This window comes from Manacus candei, unplaced genomic scaffold (genome assembly GCF_025592945.1).
Source record: "Manacus candei isolate 608988 ecotype Guabito, Panama unplaced genomic scaffold, ASM2559294v1 h1tg000014l, whole genome shotgun sequence".
Taxonomy (NCBI): domain Eukaryota; kingdom Metazoa; phylum Chordata; class Aves; order Passeriformes; family Pipridae; genus Manacus; species Manacus candei.
The window spans coordinates 40,830,774-40,851,600 of record NW_026138062.1 but is presented as its reverse complement, the minus strand read 5'-3'; the positions used below and the strand labels follow the sequence as shown (position 1 = coordinate 40,851,600).

The window sequence follows — 20,827 nt, the reverse complement described above, 5'->3', positions numbered from 1 at the left end:
ATTTTATAGAGGAGTTAATGGAAGTAAAACATCCACTAGATTGTACATCGCAGTGAAAGTATAAACATAAAATTTAAAAAACTCATAAATTTTACCAAGAACTCTCAGAATAACTTTCCAATGAAATACTATTATAGAATAAATTTGTAAGTGTTCCTCTGGCCAATTTCTCTTTTTTTTTTACTGCAACACATTTTTATTAGAGAGATTTAAGAACATATTTAAACCTCTATTGTACAACTATAAATACACTACCTTTCAGTGTATTGTCAGAGAAGATTCTTTTCAATGGTTACATTGTGGCTATAATATGCAGCTAAATTAAACTGTCACAGAAGATTTATTTATTAAGACTAGGTCAAAACTAAGCATTGAGAAAACTGCAGTTATGGCTCCCTCCAAACTGCATATAAGAGCTGCTTTCCTGTAATGCCAAATGGAGGCAGGAGAGGGGTGGGGAGGATGGAAGTTGGGAAAGCACACTGTGATCCTGTAAGGGCATATGTCAGGTGCAGGGCTTTGCAAATGTGCATGGACCAGTTTAGACAGACTAAAAGAGCATCAGCTATTCTTTCAGGCTTTCCTTCTAGAATCAGCGTGGAGCAAACTAAAGTCCAATGGGAAACTTTTGGAGCAAGGAAAACCAGTATAGCAACAGAGGTATGGGGGGGATAAGACGGACCACTTGTCTCTTACTATCAACAAACTCTCTATTTACAACTTCCCCAGGTCAGGACTGGCTGAGTGTTTGGGGAACACATGCAGACACACAAATTTCTCTATCATTTGTTCTGTATCTTTCCCCATTTTAGAGCTAAAGAAAGTCTTCTTTTACAGAACAAAGAAATATGTTCTTTTAATTGGCACTAGCTGGTGCAGAGTATTTCACAATTTTAGTCAACTGCTTGTACAGCAGGCCTGTGAGGCTAATCCTCAGCTACATCTACACAGGTTAAAATGAATATTTCAGGTCATTAGTGCCAGTTGGCTGCTAGTAGCCCACAACTACAACCACTGTGCTCAGTTCAGTAAACTCTTTTACTGTTGAAAATGGAGTGGCTGCATGAAAACCAAAAACAGCAAACAGATCCAGCAACACTCCTAATTCCTAAACAGTGAAGGGAATTGCTTGAGAAACTGTAGATGGATTAGGCAAAAAGCACTCATGGGAACTTTCCAACTTGTTACTCACAAAGAAAAAATTGGTTAATGTTAACATGTCAACAACAGCCTTGTCAGAAGGGATGGTGAGGTTGTGCTGTTCCAAATCATGAAAGAAGGTAGCAAGACAGATATTGGAATTAGCCTTGAACTTCAGGAGAGCAAATGTTCAGAGACCTGCTTGGCAGTATCCTGTAGAAGGGCAAAAAGTCAAGGAGAACTTTGTCTTCAGGACACCTTCCTCAAAAGCATGAAAACAGTCCTTCCTGGTATACCAAAAGTCAAACAAGCATTGTAGGAGGCCAGCATGGATGAATAACAATGTCCTGAGTGAGTGCAAGTGTAAAAAGGAAGCATAGGGATGATGGAATAAGGAGGAAGCTATTTGATTCAATACAAAGATACTGTCCAAATACCCATGGATGGAGTAGGTAAACCAAAGTTTGTGTAAAGCTACAATTAGCAAAAGATATGAAAAGTAACTATAAATGCTTCACTAAGCTCACTCTAAGACAAGGCTGTCAAAGAGTATACATCTACCCTGAGTTGAAAAACTTCACCTATTGAAGAAAAACAAATAATGGTCTCTATCTGGTTCAGAAACCCCCAAAATCAAAATCACATCAACTCACAGTATAGAAATCCCTAATGAAAGCTTCCACCTTGTACGTGTACTGTATATCTTGAGATGTAACTTCAAAATATTTCAGTGTTGTTCACACTTGAAGGTCACCATTAACTTTCCTTGAAGTTATTACACTTGTAATTGAAAAAATATATCTAAGTGAGTAGTGAGTTGCTGACAGACTAGTAATTACAATTTTTAGATTCAGGATAAAATTTTGACCAAATGCACATAAAAACATACTGCCACGATCAGGTAACTTTATCAAACCTTGAAGCTTAAGAAATTCATTCAAAAGTCACAAAATTGTAAATCCAATGTCAGATACAAAAAACTGAGGACATTTACTTCTGCAGTAGTTATAATTGCCCATACAGTAAGTTACTCATTCTAGAAGTGGCGTTACAAAATGAGCATCCATAATCAGAAAGACTAATCTTCATCATTTTAAAATAAATCTACTAATTGGAGGGCTTTGCATGTGTGAAAAAATGGGTTTTTAAATTTCATAATAAGTTGGTCTTAAAAGAAAATGTTTCTCGATGTTGTCCATTTATATAAACCTTGTCAAACTCTACTCTCTTCCCACGGGGAATGGAGCCATAAATGCCATAAATAAGGGTAATCTTCAGATGGTGTAAACTGTTGCAAGACTGCTGATCTTTTCCCAGTTATGCTGACATGAATAAATGTCCCATTATGACCACAGTATTTACCTACCACTCACTTTTATTGCATTTATGACATTGCCTGTACCATTATCCTACAGAATTGTTTCTATAAATTGACAGGAACTCTAAAGATAACCATAAAGAGGCCTGAACTCTCATCAAAGAAAGCGGATAACACTAAGTTATTTTTTTGTAGTTTTGCAAATTAGAAATCATCCAGTCACACTTAAGTACTAAAAATGCAAATTGTTAAGGTTCTCAAATCAAAACACAACATTCCTCACAACACACAGACAAAAGGCAGTTTAATCAGTAAGATTGTAAGTCATCCAGGTAATCGAGAATTCACACAGCCTGCAAAAGAAAAAGTCAACTACTAAATATCTGGAGAAGTGCAGAAAAAATATCATAATTTTTATAACTAAAAATGAAGTGTTGCATAAATACAGCAATACCCAGTCAAATCCAGTTTACCTGCAATAAACAAACTGCAGAGATGTGAGATGGCTAAATTAAGATGAAACTTACTTCTCTATAAAACACAAGTTTCAAGGCTACTTCGGGAGAACTATAAAACTACAGCGCTGGTGTTCCCATTTCCACTGTCATCTGTAAGAACAGCTAAGTAGATACTTCAACAACTTGAGTACTGCCAAGATACACCGTGTTTTTAAAGACTTTCTCAGATATATCTAGGTTTGCTTCTTAGTGCTTAGATACTCCCATTTGCTCTTTGAAATTAATCCAGTGGACGATTTTTTTTTCCTGTAATCAACAGTCCTTATTATCAATTTCTTGTTCTTCAACTAGGCAGGAAACATTGTGATTCTCCACTACTCGGTGCTGACATGTTTGAATCATCTCAGGTAGCAAAAAGAAAGCATCAGTGTTAAATTTATTCTCATTCTAGTATTTTACAATCAATAAAACCTCTGAGCAGATAAAAGTCCTACTGCTCATCTATGCTAAATCAACTGTCAATCTCTATTTACGCAAATCAATTTATATTTTAACCCCTTAAATCTCCAAACCTGACAAGTGCATTAAAGCCTTATAACATGCTTTATAAAATCCACATACAGAAACAGGTTAGCTCAATATATTTGTACTACTGCCATGACTACCCATCCTTCTATCAAATCATATGAATACTGTTCACTAACTTTAAATGCTGGAACTAGATTTTTACATCTTTCAAAATTTCTAATTCATATTATCATTAATGTGCAAACAAATACTACAGAAAACTTAATTTACTGCTTCCAAATGTAATAAATCATAGACAAAAATAAATATCAGCATAATTAAAATATTTTAGAAACACTGAATTCCGGAATCATGTTCAGGAATGTGATATAATATACACAGTAGGAAAATTAAATGAATTGTTTTAATATATTTAAAGCTATGTTTTTGTTTAAGGTCTGTATAATGAATATACTACACATCTGAAACTAGAAAAAAAATTTTTGTAGAAGCATGAGAGTAGTAAAATATCAGAATGGGTTCTTTCCCTTTCCTTTACTGTTACTGAATTCTAAGTTCATAAAAGAAACTGTTCTTTTCACCTTAGTTCCATTAAAAACATTAAGACAATCACAAGGTCGACTGCTTTGTGAATTGGAGGGGTCTTAAGGTTGAATACACATTTATTGGTACGCTTAAATAATTTCCATTTTCATATTACTTACACTGCTCCCTACACCTTTTCTGTACAGATGAATTCAAAAGCTTACAGAACTGACTTAAGTTCGTAGAATCACATTTGTCAAAACAAACTAATAGTTATCAAGTGCCTTGTAGTCCACTCATTTTTAAACTACTAACAACAATTCTTTCATGCATTCCTGGTTCAAAAACTTACCCAAATAAAAGAGTTGTGTATGTAAAAGGTGGAAAATACCTCTTATTCTACAGCCCACAAGGTTGGCTATCTTGGCCACTTTTTTATGAGAGAGACATGTTCTTATCTTCTCCCTGTCCCTCTCTGCTGAAGGGTATTCTGCCAGCAGTGCCATGCATTTCCTGAGCTCAGAAGCTGCAAGGCCCCTCAGTGATACCATGTGATGGGGAAGGAGAAGAAACTCCTGACTACCTTTACACAACTTATACCATGTAAGGTCCAGCCACCATCTACTCACAGAACTCTTCAGCAGATGAGGAGGAACATGAAATTATATTAACAGGATAACACAAGCTTGTCCTGGCGTTGACAAGAGCTCTGCTAATCTCTCACTGCCTTGACCATTTAATGACAATGTGTAATTTTCTTAAATTCCATTTAATGCCATCCATTTTCAAATGCAGTGGAAGTGAAGATAGAAAAGAGTGGGGAAAAAAATAAAAAAATGGTTAATTGAATGAGAGGAAACACACCTACATGGTTTATCCACAAACCCTATAGTGTACAACAAAAACCAGTGAGCCTGTAACAGACATATTGCAGATCAACATGCCTTCCAGTCACCACTGAACTAGCACTCCAACATAAGAATAAATTATGCTTTAATCAGATTTGTCAGCTTCCGGGTTGTAGCCAAAAACTGAGTATTTCTTTTATCCTCAGATCTATTCAGTGTCTATTTATTTCTTGAGAATCTGACTATTAACACCAAATGTAGCTGAAATCTGAGAAACTGAGAACTGCAGATATGAAATATAACAACCCCAAGATCTTATCAAATAACATCAACTCCTAGGTATAGTCCCCAAATTCAGAGCTTTTCACGCTGAAATATTATTCAGAGCCTTTTTTTTTTTAATTTCAGATCACATTCTTTTTTATAAATATATCTTTCAAGCTATTCTTCTTTGTGTATCTCTCACTTACCTTATCACCCACCTGTCATGGGTGAGGGCTCTGAACTGAAGAAAACTGCCAATAAAATAAGGATGGGAGAAAAATATGGATATTAGCATCATAGACCATCAATGCTGAATACATGCCTCATGACTGAAGGAGAACTAGAATAATATGGCAAGTTATCAGTGGATGTAATTGTGGATAAAAGGGACTGGATATGAAATGAAAGCCATGTAAACAACCGATTAGGAAAATGACAACTGGCAACCTCAGGACTACTCAGAGTACAGGAAAAAGCACTAAAGGTCTTTTAAAGGTCTGAAAAGAGCAACAGGAAAACCTGTTGGAATTGGATGAATTGATTAAGGTCTAGTGACAGAGAACTCCCTTCTGCAGAAGCAGCATGTACATTTTCTGCTCAGCACCTGAGGAAGAATGAACAGTATGTTGTCTCTGCTTTGCAAAAAAAGCAGAAGAGAGCATAACTATACTCAAGATAGTAATTAACCTAGAGATAATTGTGCTTCCTGTAACACAGATATGCAATAATACATCAAATACAACTGAAAAAAGGTAATGGGTAAGATTATTCTAGCATTCATATTTGACTGATTCAAGAACTTAACGTGTATCCATTTGTTCATTCATTATACTCTGTAGCACAATGAAATGTATCCATCACCTAATATGAATCTTGGTCTAACCACTTATTTCTACAAAATTAAAATTTCACTGAAAAACTGCATTTGTAACTCAACCAATGATGAAATGCTGGCGCTAACTACCAACTCTGTTTTTTAACAGCTTCAAAGAGAACTCTAGATTTAAACAAATTCTTCCTTCTTAGATAAAATAAAGATTTGCACAATAAACACCATTCATGTACAAGAGATCATTTTTTTTCCTCCTCTGTTTGTGGGGAAAAAAATGAAATGTGCCTATATATACTCTTCCTGCATCTGCGTTAGAAAAAAGTCATTTTCATTATGTAAATGTGATGATGTATTGCTAAGTAAATGGGAGAATCCATGCAATATGATAAAATTTACCTTAAAACTGCTTAAAACCAAAGCAATATTCAACAAAAAGAACATAAATGCTGTGACTCAGAAGAAAACTAAGAAGAGTTAAAAATTCCATGAAAAAAGGAGGGAATGAAGTTATTTCTGCACTATCTGTTGCAAAGTGGGTTGAAAAAAATATACTTTCTGCATACACACACACACACACGAATTCCAAATAAATTGGCGCAATATTACTTCAGGATAAAGAAGAGCTCCTGTAGAAGAGCTTAGCATTTCAATGTGTGCATACCTAAAAGGCAAAACAAACTAAAAAAAGGAATTACTTTGGTTTACTTCTAATATTTGTAATTACTGTTATTAAAAATTAATTCCTTTATAAGAATAAAGAAACAATTATGTTTATTGTTCCCTGCTATGCACAAATAAAGTACTTGGTATCATGACCTCAGTGACACTTTTAGTGAAAACAGAATTGGTGGCAAGTCACTCACACAATTCCATCGGGAAAAGATCATTTGCCTTTCTCAGACCTGACATGTAATGGTGATTCCATTACATGGTACAATGTAAAAGAGAGATATGATCTGATTTGATAGATCAGAGACATAAAATGAGACTTTTAACAGTTACTGCTACTTCATAATTGCAGAATATTTTCCTGTGACATTTGTAAAATTTAAAGAATCTTCTCCACCCCCGACCGCTCAACAGAGATTATAAAGCCCTGGCCTCCACTGACCACCCTGTTACCTCTGATCCCACAGAATAGCAGAAATCCATGAGCTAGTTAGCATATGTGATGATATCATTAGCTGTTGTTGCTCTCCAGTTAGGTAATAATAATAGAACACAGAGAGTCTTTTACAATTACTTGACTGTTATTATAGCTAAAATGAAATCAAGGGGTTTACTTTCACAGGGGAAAAATAAAGTTTCAGAATATACAGAGAAAACCTTGAGACCCTTATCTTCAAGAAAAAAACATAAGAAACAGGCAGAAGAATGGTTCCGACTTGCTGATATTTTTCTGGCAGGTAGCAGTTGTAGATAGAGATTTCTGTTCTTCCTGAGTTGAAACAGGACTTGCAACTTGGTCTTTGATACCCCACAAATGTACCTTACCACTAAATAATTTCCTATGGTGAAATATAGACATGAGAAATCTTCCTAAGGGGTATTTATTCAAACTGACACATAACCACAGATTTAGGAACACTGACATTCAAATGCAAGGTGAATACCAACCAAAACCAATTTTCCTATAGTTCTACTTACTAGCAAATTATACGGTTTTCCAACATACTCCAGAGAAGAACTATAATTTAATTAAAACCTTTTTAGTTACATAGTGTTAAGTGATAAAGAATGATGATTCTAACATCCAGAGAATTCAGTGAACCAAAGCAGAATAACAATGCACAGCATTTTTTAGCATAAAATTGCATGTACACTAGCAGTTAAGAGCCATCCAATAGTAGTACTTTGGAATGGAAGGAAACTTTTCTGCTGGAGAAACACACTAAACCAGGAAAAAAAAATTATAATCAAAGTGGTCTTTTCATTTATTTGGTGGTGAATACAGGTTCTGAACATGAAAAGCTTTCATGTGGAATCCTTCTTGCTTGTCTAACTGTCTAACTTCACTTATCAGATTTTAATCAAATACATTAAAATGAAGCAGAGAAGGGGAAGCTCTGTTACTTGAATCTAAAAATTTCATGGTGTAGAGAAGAAAGCATTCATATGGTTGTTTTGTAACTCCAAATGAAACGCACCCCTTTGCATCATCTCCACAGCACAATTAGCTATATTTTCCTACTGAAAGGAGACAGAACTGTAGTTTTGGTCACAACTGCTTTGCCTGAGCTGGTCCCTTGAAAGAACATCATCAGCCGAACACAAACAAGCAGATACACCCTGAATACTGCTGACTGCCAAGGGAGTCGAGTCACATACACATTGAGGGAAAGAGTTCAGCTGAGAGTTGAGACTGTCCTCTATACAACATCAGAGGGGGAATTCAAAAGCAGTTAACATTGAATTGACTCATGTATGATTTATGGTGGCTTCAACAAGCCAAATGTAAACATTCTTACTTCAGACATAATGAAACAATTCTGATCAAAAAGTAGAAGGTGAATACTTCTGAGAACAACACTGTCAAGACTTATTTGGAAAAAAAAATTGAAATACTAATTTTTTTAACCATGAAAACAGATACAAAACCAATAATATTTTACGTGAACTGAAATTCAAACTCAATCAGCTTTCATTTTTACATAGGAGTTGGGAAATGGGAACACAGCCTTCACATATATATTCTCTATCAGAAAAATTAAATTGTTCTGCTTTGCCAAGTCTATAAGGTAATAGAAGGGCGGGGGGGGGAGACAAAACATGCACTTTCAGAGTTTTACTTAAAATTTTTGTTTACTTAGAAGTTGGGTTTTTTTCTTCATGATCCTCTTGTAAGTGTTATATTGTGTACTCTCTGGAGCAGCAGTAAGTGCAGAAGTGTGAAGAACAGAGAATCATGCTCTCATGCAGCAGTAATATTCTGGAATATACAGTTAGTCTAGTCAACATATCATTTCTCTAGATGCTGCATATGAAATGTGTCATGAAATTAGTTTCACTGCCTCTCTCCCCCACTCTGTGACATCCAGCTCCAGTGCATAAGAATATACAGCAGCAGCTTCGCATGGCTTTGCTTTTTCTGGAAATTACCTTGAATTTTTAGTAAACTGTTGCTTGATGACTGGGAGACAGGCGGAAAAAACAGCATTCTTATTTTGTAGGTCCCTAACTTTCTAAATTAATTTTAAACATCCCTTCTAGTTAAAGCATTTTTAGCACCCTGTCTTTTTTTTTTTTTGTAAGTATTAAGCAGTCATAATTTGATATTTACTACCTCTTACATCTCAGAACTCAGAACTGGTATTTTCAAGAATACGGAACAGCAATAGATGCTTTCTTGGTTTTTTCTACCATCTATCTCAGTCTTGGGCTCAGGGATTACCAAACAGAGCAAGAGGTAAGGTGATCCAATCTTCAGGCAAGACAGTGATACTTGTGAGTACATTCCACTAATGACCCATTGTCTATGCTCAGGAAAAATGTTTTAAGTACAGCAACATGAGAAAAGGTCCAATGAGCATTACAAAGAAATATGTTTACCTGGTACAAACAGGCGTATAATGTGATGATAAAGTTTCAATGATCTTGACCGCTTGCTGTCATCACACAGCAGAGCACTACAACCCCAGCAGACACAGAGGCAGGATCCCAGACTTGCATTACACACCGAAAGAATCATCCCACACCCTTACAAGCAGCAGAACTCCTTCTGTGTCTGGATGTGAGCTTCCAAAGATGGGCGCACTTGAATTTTCTGGCAACATTCAGCACTACAAATCTTGTTCCATACTTCTTACCATAAAGAGTAGTCAGCTGTACTGTACCACTGCCCAGGGGCTGTCTGGTTGGAAATTCATATTTGGGGAAACATTTGCCCTCTTCCAGTATAATATTGATAGATTCAAAAGAACTATTCCAGATATAGAAATTACTCAGAAATTACATCTCACTCAGAAAAGACACTTTGCGGTTGCATCAGTCATGTAATTCTGATTTCCCAAAACAGCCCTCATGTCTCTAAATGTGACTCTTATCTTTGCTGTCTTTCAGGTCTGAGGAAAAAACATTATGCTACCCCTCTGATTAGTAATGGGTAGGATCCTTCCTTAAACTCCCCAGACAGTCACTAGCCACCTTGAAAAAAACAGAAATCTGTATATATGTAAATAATTTATTAATGGAAGAAAATAATTTTGTATGAACAGACAGGTCACCAAGACATTGAAAATTAAGATTTTTATTCATTCCTGAACAGAAAATGTCCCTGTTTTCTATGCAAACTTAATGCAAATTTTATGCAATTAATGTTTTAAAATTTTAAATAATTGTAGAGCAAAATCTTGCTTACAGTTGAGGTACATTCTCAACTTCAACTTGTACTAGCCTGCATGCAGACTGCAGAAACATTAAATTAATGAAAGATGATGTCAACAAGCCATGTATGGAACTCAAGATGAGAGAATGCAATCCGACATCACAGAATATTAGGAAACAGCCTTAATTGCAGGAAATTCTATTTTGACACAAAATTACATCACCATTGATGATATTACCTTATTGTTCACAACCAACTGGAAAATCAGGAAAGAATATCCAAAAGTTTACAAAATATTTTGTGATGCTTATGGAATCTACCATTATGATTTATTTCTTTCCAAAAAATCAGATCCAATACTTTTGCAAATTGTAAGTAAAGCTTTTAGTAAAAATGGAAAACTATGCATTGTTTGTCTCAAATTTTAATTTAAATTAGAAACAAAATTACTTTTGTCAAATGATAAAGCCATTCAGGTCTACATTTATATCACATTCTTCTTCCTGCCTTTGCTTGCTAATGCAGTACAGAAGATTTCATGATTAACACAAAGTATTCCTCTAAACTCTCTTCTCTCAAAAAAAATGTAAGTCCAAATGTTGTATAGTTCAGTAGTCAAAGGTCAGAAAATCCATCTATAAATACATGTCTGTCAGAATTTAGCCTTGATTACATGCTGATTTTCACTGTATATTTCTCATTTTCATAGTCCTTAAAGAGATCATCTTATCAATCATTGATTTACACTACAACAGAAACAGTGAAAGATAGGACAAAATATATATTCAGGGATATGAAGACTGAGGATAACATTCTCCACAGGCATATGGACGTGAATTCCACTGAAGTTAGCACCAGAGCATCTGGATGTTGAGTGATATAGATTTGCCATTCATCAACACTCCTTCCACAATGTTTTATTCACCTGTATGATTCACCTAGTCCTAAAAGAGATCTGATGGATCTCCCAAGCCCTTTCAGGGCTTGTCCCTTTAGTGTAATAAAGAATCCCAGACCACAAGGTCAGGCTGGATGTTTTTTTTCAGACAAATCTCTTGGCATCTCCTACGTTTGCTGCCACTCCTGCCTCATGAGCAGCAATCTTTAACTAAAAGTCTGAAGACCACTTCTGAGATAAAGGCAGGCACCAGCAAGATTTCTACTTTCCAACCCCAAATAATGTGACTAAATCAAAAGCAAAAGAAAATTGTAAAGTTCCTGACATTTTTACTAAAATGTAAAGGATTTGAAAACAAACCATGGATGGATGTGGAGTTTCTATCAATCCTAGTATGCTTTATCCACAATATGGAATACCCAGAACCTGATCTAGAAGTTCAAACTCATGAAATCAGGAACTGGTGAACTTAGGAACATGAAGCAATCAGGAGCACACATCAATAACAGAAGAGCTCCTAAGTTCCTGCATCTTCCTGCACACATGCATGCATGCTGTCCTTGGGGTGAAACCTGGACATGCACCATCCCTCCTATCCACCACTCAAGTTTCAATGAAAAGGAAATACAGACAGGAATTGCACCATAACCTCCTGAGCCTCCTGCAGTGTGTGTCTCTATTTCCCCTCCTTCTTGACGTGTACCTCCACACCTTTTCTGACCCTCTGGAGGTATCAATACCTGTATGTAGGGAGTAAGAACACTTGTCATGGACAGAGGTTGAAAAAGGCACACACACACCCAGCAGTGCTGCCAGCAGCATCTTCTTCATTCATCCATGGAGTCACGTCACAAATCCTGCATGAAACCAGATAATCCACAAAGGAAATTCCTTCCCTTTAAGGTATTATTAGTGCTCTCACTGATAACTAGTGTAATTTTTGCTGTTTGTTAGATTTGATGTAAAATCAGTAACATAGAAACCTATGAGGTCATGAAAGATCCTCAGACAGCTTTGCAGGACAAGAGGCATTAGCCTTGCTGTCTCTGTAAATCCCTGCCTAGATTATTTTTTTAAGTTTTTCTTCCTGTTAGGCATTAAATGCTAATGTTAATTCTGGGGTGGAAGGGGTAAGAAATCCCAGTGTATATTTTATATGTCAACTTGTTAGGTATTGTATTTTATTATACAAAGCAGTGATGAAATTTCACTATCACATCATTTGCTGTTTACCAACCTATGCACTCACATCAGATGAGCTAAATGATTTAAACCTCTAAAATTCCTTTCTGAAGAAACATGGAGAACATTAACTTCTATAGCTTTGTACCATGGGCAGCATTCATTCTGCAGACCTTCTGGAGATACTGCTATTGCTGGCTTTTTTGTTAGCAGTGCCCTACAAAATCTTTCAAATAATACAGACTGTATCTTCAGAAACATAAGTCCCTCTACCCTCCTAATTTTTGGTAGTTTTATTTGTTGCTTATATGACAGTTCAAGATACTGCTATTCTTACTTCACCATATCTGCCATGTTGCTGTAACTCCTTAGCCTTCCCTGGCTAAGTGGAGCAAGAGTCTGTTAGAAACTCTCAGCCTCACCAACATCCAAGGGACTTGAACAGTTATACAGATTACAGCCCAAGATTTCTAGAGATTTTGATGTTGTGTTTTAATTTTTAAGATCCTGATGTGAGAACAGCAACATAAAGCCATACAAAGCACCTAGTATCCTTGAAAAGTTTCATCCATGCCCACTACTTGAAAATAAGTCATATTAGTTAAGTTTTGTAAGCACTACTGCTCTTTGGTTGCATTTTTTAGCTCAGATTTCTACACTTAAGGAGAGAGAGGAAAACAAAATCGTGTATTGCATGAGGAAAAGTAGGATTCAAACACTCACTTGAGAAAAGTACAAGAGCAGCAGTCTTCAAAAACTATTGAGAAATCAATAGGAAACTTGTTCTTAAAGGGAGAGGAATAGAGGATCTAAGGAGAGGAAGAGTCATTGCTGCCTTCCCCTAGCCTGTCCTTTGCATCTGATTTGTCAAGCTAATTAGGTAATTCACTCACCAGTGGAGCAAGATGATCCTATGGATAGCCTGAATCCTCTGAGCGACCACCCTAGTCTATGTGCTCCTACAGGACAGAGGAAAGCAAAACACAGGCAGTGGACAGGGTGCAGGCAGATCTATGAGCATACAGATTCATCCTTCAGGGTTTGAGAGTTCTCAGAGCACAGGATTTCTCTTTGAATAAGTACCACTAGTATAATTCAAAAGTTAATATATTCATATTAACTTTCAAAAATTCCTCTCCTTTGTGTCTCCCAATAAAGCTCTTAACCTTTCAATTACCATTTCAAAATTTTTCTGTACTTAATATACTTGCATCATTGTAGTTCTACTTGAATTAACTACAAATTAATAAATACGGAAAGAAAAAAAAACAAAAGAAACATATTTTCAACTCATGCATAACCCAAAAACCTTAGCAAGTGCAGATAGTAAATTAGAAATGTCTGTTACATGTGATATTTCATTAGGAAAAATTTTAAAACACTTGAAAATCAAAAGTAATTTTAGATTTGCTTAAGGAGGTAAAGCATAAAACTAAAAATTAACAGAGTGGAATTAAACTAGTATAGAAAATCAAAAATTGCATTGCAAAACAGAGGGAAATTTGGTTTATAGTCTTTAGTCTTGAAAAACAGTTAGCTAGTAAGCTTATAGAAGTTTACTATGTTTTCTGAAAGAATTACCAAAAAAAAAAAATCATCAATACAATGGTTCTGATCTCAAATAAATCACTAAATATGGTTAGAAACTCGTGACTGTAAACATTGGCCCATACTGCAAATGCTTAGAAAAAAAACTAAAATCCATTTTTTTAACTAAGTCCTGGATTATCCATGGCACTAAGCTATCTGTGTGGTGGGACTTGCAAGTTAAAACGTATTTGTCTCTGAAGCTCTGCTGTTCCATGTGGGACAGATGCAGGAGCCCACTGCTAAGTGATCAGACATATCAGACACTGTCCCTGACACAAGCCCTCACTCATAAGTGGGTTTCTGCTACATGTCACTAGGGCGTGGGCACATAGGGAAGGGAAGGTACTTTCTCACACCACAATTAGCACAGAAATGCTAATGGTGACATTCACAGCTCGTGCCTCAGTGGCACTGACCTTCCAAGTTTCATGATACCAGTTTCCAAAGTATCCTCCCACAAGCTGCACTTCAGTTAAAACTATTTCCTAGATTCACGCTGGTGGTACTGATGTTCTCCTGTGATGTGTCAGGTGCTGTAGAGGTGTTTGGCTGACACAATCCATGATTTGAAGCATTGCTGTTGTAAGAACTGCTCTCTGCTGCCAAACACGCAGCAGCTGGAAAGCTGACAGCTGGACTGTGTGAAAAAAGCTCCAAGTATTGGGTTATTACCACTTGGCAGGCCTAAGATATGTACACATAGAGTAGGACTAACAAGGTTTACCAGTATGACTTGGCTATCCATTCTAAATAAGGGGAGAAAAATCATGACTAGAAAAGTTGAAACATGTAGACCACAGTCAAATATCTTACTGAAGAGAAAGAAAATGTAAATCAGAAGTGCAACAGGATAAACCCAGACTGGGCCAGGAGGAAAATCAGAACAACCAAGTGTCCATCTGAACTAACACCAGAGTTGACAGCAGACAACAGAAGGCAACAGACCAGCTCAGTAGTCCACCCCTTCAGTCTGCTGGGCACATACCTATTTGTTAGTTAAGCTGATCAGCTAAAAAATACATTTGAGGAGAAAACAAGACACTTGTGGTTGCCAAGCCTTTCCAATGACTCCTTGGTCTCAGGCTAGTTACTCTGCAGCTCCAAGTCAGACACTACCTTCTTGCATGTGGTGGGTCCCTATGTGTTATGGGGAAATCAAGATTCTCTCTCTTCAAAATAACAATTCAACTGTATAGCAGTTTGCCCTGATTGGAAATATATGAGGTCCTCTGTGCAGCTCAGGGACTTCAACCTGTCATGTGCACATCTATTGGTGTACCTTACTGGGTTGAACACAGATCTGTTAGAACACCTATCTGTGCACAAGGTCAGGAGGGGCTGCTGCTGCTGGAGGTCACTTACAACTGAGTCAGTTTGTAATTTGAACCTGCTGAAAGCCTGGGCCATCTAGCATAACTCCAGGACCGTCAATAGACTAGGACTTAAATCAAAAGAATATGAGGTGCCACTTGTATGAGATCCACTGATTTTTTCAAAATTTGCATGGCCAGCAGATGTTGCACCCAGGTCTGGAGTCCTCAGCACAAGAATGACTTGGACCTGTTAGAGTAGGTCCAGAGGAGGTCACGAAAACAATCAGCAGGCCAAAGCACCTCTGCTATGAATACAGACTGAGAATTAGGGTTGTTGAGCCTCAAGAAGAGGCAGCTCCAGGGAGACCTCATTGAGACCTTCCAGTACTTAAAGGGGGTTTATGAAAACAAGGGTGCGTGGCTTTTTACACATGCAGATAGGACAAGAGGGAATGACTTTAAACTAAAACAGGAAAGATTTTAGATTAGCTGTTAGGAAGAAATTCCTTACTCAGAGGGCACTGGAATAGGCTGGCCAGAGAAGTTGTGGATGCCTTATCCCTGGAAGTATATGAGGCCAACCTGGTTGGGCCCTGTGCAACCTGATATAGTGGGTGGAAGACGGGTTGGAACTAAATGATCTTTAAGATCCCTTCCAACTCAAACCATTCTATGACTATGATTTTGTAACAAAGCACAAAGTTTCATAAAAACCCTCTGGACTGAATATTCTGCAAAATTGTTAGTGCTGCAGCAGCACCAGACCTTCTGATCTGTATTCTGTTTTCTGTGCATCAACCATGATCTTTTGGTTTATGATCCTTCTTTCTACCTACATAGTAAGGCCTCACAGACTCTAAATATTTTTTAAAATATCCTCAGTTCTTTAATCTCTTTCATAAGGTAAATACTGACATCAAAACCAGTATTTAATCATGTTCTAAGGACAAAAAAGATCTTCGGTCATGTTATTCCAAGTTGGTAGTGGGCAAGGTTCATTTTGGTTTTAACTAATAACAGTATTATGACTAAGAGCACTACTGAAGGAATGTTTGAGCAAAGAGGTGGGCGTCGCACTGCTTCATCATGATTTACTTTTACTATTATTATTACTACTATTTTTCATGTTTTATTTCATCACTACAATTCCACATTAAAAAAGTGGCTCATCCACAACGAAGTTTTCATTCAGCAAATCCACATCTACAACACTGGCATTTTGTTCAGATCAGTAACTTTTTTTTAAATAAAAGGAAGCTGCATTCAACTCTTGCAGAAAACAAGTTATCCACGCTTCCCACATAGCTTTGAGAACATACCTAAAAATGACAATACTTGATATTTCACTTACTCAGGACTCTTGTAGTAAATCTCACATTTCCTTCCTAGTGTCAAAGCCTGCTTCCCCCTCACCCCCCAATACTGACAAATATTTATTTAAACATATTGGGCTGGAGGGGTACAATAGAGCCATGCTGACAATTGTATTAATAGTATGAAAAACTGTAGTGGTATAGAAATGGATATAAAAAATAAACCCAGATTTCATTCAGTCGTCTTCACATTATACTCCACAACTTATTCCACTAAAAATAGTACACTTGCTTGCATATTGGTCAGTGATAAACAAATAATAACCATGCTACTGCAAGACAGAAATGTTAATCCATTCTGTAGAAAACTGCATGTCATTTAATTACCATTAAGCTTTTTGCCAACACTTAATTAACAAAACTTACATTTAAATACTGCTTATCAATGCAAATCCTTTAAGCCTCCCATTGAGTAGACCCTGTGTGCGAGTGGCTACACTCACATGTGCACAAACATGTATGTAAGACTCATTGCATGCACTTTAAGTTTGAAGCTTTTTGCTATGTCATTGCCTGGACTGCATCACAGCTTGAAATATGAAACCAAGTTATAAAGAATTTCATGAATACAGTTTAACTGCCAAAATTTTCTTTTGTTCATGTTTACAAAGCTGGAAAGTCTAACACAGCTTGATGACGCAGACCCACCATGCCAAGTTGCCTTTATTTGGGGATACCAATAGTTGGCAGGAATTCTTCAAGTAGCCAGTTATTACAACCTCCAGCTTCTCTGGTGGCAAATACTGCTGGGAGAGTGTTTGACAAAGAGCATGCTTGTTATTAACATTTACAGTGAAAAGTATCCCATATACATCCCACACATTTCTTAATCACTACCCCACCTTCCTCACGTAAATTTAAAAAATGAGTTATATTTTCATGGAAATCTTCCAGTTTTATAAAATTAGGTCCCACAGGGAGGTGACTTTCATTTGTTTGGTAACTATGTAAGAGCTAGGGTATAAATAAACTTACAGATATATTGCAATGACTCAAGCAAAATTGATTATGAAGTATGAGCATAGGAAACTGTTCACATATTATAGCTGACACTCACTGTTAAATTAGTGAGTGTACATAGTGAACACAAAAGTGCCTAACAACCAAACCCAAGAAATTCCACAGGCCTTCGCCAGAAATTAACATATGTGGGGAAAAAAGCCTAACTGAAATAAAGATATGCTTAACGTTGAAAGTGAAGCATTTTCTTAATACTGGTAGGATATGCAATGCAAACTAAAGGCTGCATTTTCTGGGCCTTGGAAATAATGGTATTGTTCTTTTACTCAAGACCTCAGGGACTACATTCAGTCACTCAGAATACGAGAGATTCAGACATGATATTTTTTTTCCAGTGCCCACTACTATGTAGATCCATCCTAAATCATCCTAAATCATAGGAAAGTGTTCCATACACTAGGCTATAAAAGGAAATGACCCCCCTCCATATCAACTCTTTTACCTTTTTCATCTCAACAAAACTAGTACAGCATATTTTCAGAAGATATAACATCTCAGCAAAGAGACTGGCAATCTGAAACACAGCTGCCACATTGTACAGTACTCCCTGAAGAGATTATGTCTAATGAAGATTCTGGAAGATAATTTTACAGGTCATTTCAAGCAAGACAGTTGAGACTAGAGATAAAAATTATGCTGTCAATAGCAAACACTGTTATATTGCAGGCAGAAAAGAAATCGTAAAACATATTATTTAACAAAGAATGGGTCTTAAATGTACTAGGTTTGATAATGCCAAGAAACACTTGATGAGAAAACCACAAATGCTGAGGAATAATCTATACCTTCAAGACAGTTATGCACAACAGAACCTTTCTTCCCCTGTTTTCATCTGATAATTTGTGTGCCTCATTTACTTTACAACTGACATTTTAATACACAATTATCCCTCCTCACATGTATAAGAAAACATTTATTTTTCACAATACAAAATACTTTAAAGTATAAATAAGCAATATAAGTAGATGTCTGACTGAATTAGTGTCTTCTCACTAGCTTAATAAACTAACAATCTGTTCTTCAATAACATTTGTTCAGTGGGGAAGTTTACATACAAGTGCTATCACTTTCAAATCCCATTGCACATCAGCACTAGGATTTGGAGTTAGACCTTAAAATGTACTTTCCATTCTATTTTAAAACTTAAAGTGGGGCTCTTTGCCAATGAAATACTTGCACAAGAGGGAAAAAACCAACATATCCACATTTTTGCATTTCAGGAGTCAATCTTCTGACATACAGGTTGCAATGTTTTTTGATACATAAGTGGCAAGACTTGATGACAAGATGGAAGAGGACTATTAGGAAGAAAGTATTTCTTGCATATAATTTATAACACATAATTATTAAATTTTTAAAAAGAATTCTACAGATTGCTCAAATTGTGGTTTTCTTATCAAAAAGGTTCTGAATTCAAAAGAAAAGCAAGATTTTTCAGCACAAAATCCCATTAGAATTTTGTTTTGCACCATGCCACAAATAAAGGTAAAAACCTTCTATCCATTGCTACAAGACAGTGTGACCCTACTAGCACAGCTGACGAGGTCAAGGTACAGTCTTGAAGTCTTGCTTACAACAAAGGTAGCAGCTATCTTGGACACAATAGAACTGCTCTCCAGAAAGAAGAGCTAAAACTACCAGAAATGGTTCTCCATAAATGGTTTGGATGTTTAGTATTATCCAGCCACTATATCACTTAACAGCAGTCACAAAACAACATATGAAAAATATATTCTACAAACAACACACCCAGTCAGAATTAGCACTAAATCATCACTTGAGAAAAACTATTCCTTAGTATCAAACTACTTTTCAAGCAATAGTCACATGCCATATTACTATTACACCAGTAAGCATGTTACCCTCTCAGCAATGTTTAAAAGGAGGTACAACTCAGCTTTTTTTGGACATCAGCTGTACTCTGCATTAATCACCCTAATAGTATCAGGAAATACTGGTAATTTGAGGATTTTTTAAAAAAGTAGATAAAAGTGTTATTACTGAATGTAAATGATAAAGAGTAAAAAAAATTATATCCTAAACATTGCCCATCTGATTATATGTTTGGTCTTATGAAGGTCACTAACAAAACTAATGTCTTCTGGTTGAAAAGACAGATCTGCAAAATGTACCTCAAATGTGATGGAGGTGGAATTTAGGCAGGAAAATTCAGAAACTGTGCTTGGTAATCACTGTATCCTGGAGGAGCCTATTTACTCACTGCATTCATCCCTGTCAGCCAAGGAAGTCCTGGCAGTGGCCATATGTAGGCATTGTCTATGGATATATGTGAAGTGGTTCTTTTCCATATCCAGAGAAACCCCAAAGGACAGCTTCCCACACCTAACATGCACGCAAAAAAAAGCACTACCTACTAAAGCACCCTTTTTAAGCAGTGATTATATAAATTTGAGAAGGGGTACATTTCTCAATTTACACCCTCTATGCATATCAGGTAGCTTCTGTCTATTCTCTCAAAGACTGACGGAAACATCTTCTATCAGTGAGGGACTCCAGGGTACTGGACTTACCTGTATAACAGAAGCAGTCATCTAGGGCCCTGACATGACATAATTGGAGATAAATTTCTGTGTTTAGTGCTACCCTTGTTCCAGGTTTTCCTTTTGGCCACTGTAGGATCATGAGAGGCAAGCTCCATGCTGGGAGTGTGCTGGACCAAGACCTTATACTCCTGAAGTTAAGACAGCAGCACCCCACAGACTTGTGAATTTTTTTTTTTTAAGAGAAGCTTTGAAACGTGTATGTGAGATCTATCCTTTCACAGCTGCACAACCATTCTGAATGAGTAAACGGCAAAGGAACTTCAGAATTGCCATATTAGTTCAAGCTGAAGTCTACTGGCGAGAACCAATCTCTGAACTAACCATCATAAGGTTTTTTCTTCTGAAAGGATTCATTAAACAGGTGTGTTCATATATTTTGAGATGAGGTTTAAGTCCGATGTGCCATAATGTATACTGTTATAGCTACATGAGCATAGTGAATTAGTGATCCACAAAGACACTTAGGAATAGCCATAACAGCAGTGAATTCTGAAAACGCTGGATGTTCTTAGCTGAGTTTATAAATATTCAAACACTGTGAGTGTTCCCAGTTTCATTGCTTTTATTCCTTGCCTATACCCAGGTAGTTGGCAAGTGGTTGGTAAGTTGCTCAAAGATAAAGCAGCAAATATTAGGAAAAGACTGATAAT

The 20,827-nt window shown here is 36.6% G+C and overlaps 1 protein-coding gene across 2 annotated transcripts in view; it reads right to left on the bottom strand.

The window, feature by feature from the left end:
- The window catches only part of TRPC6 (transient receptor potential cation channel subfamily C member 6), an 83,231-nt gene that overhangs the window by 61,078 nt on the left and 1,326 nt on the right, over window positions 1–20,827 (bottom strand). The window lies entirely within an intron of this gene.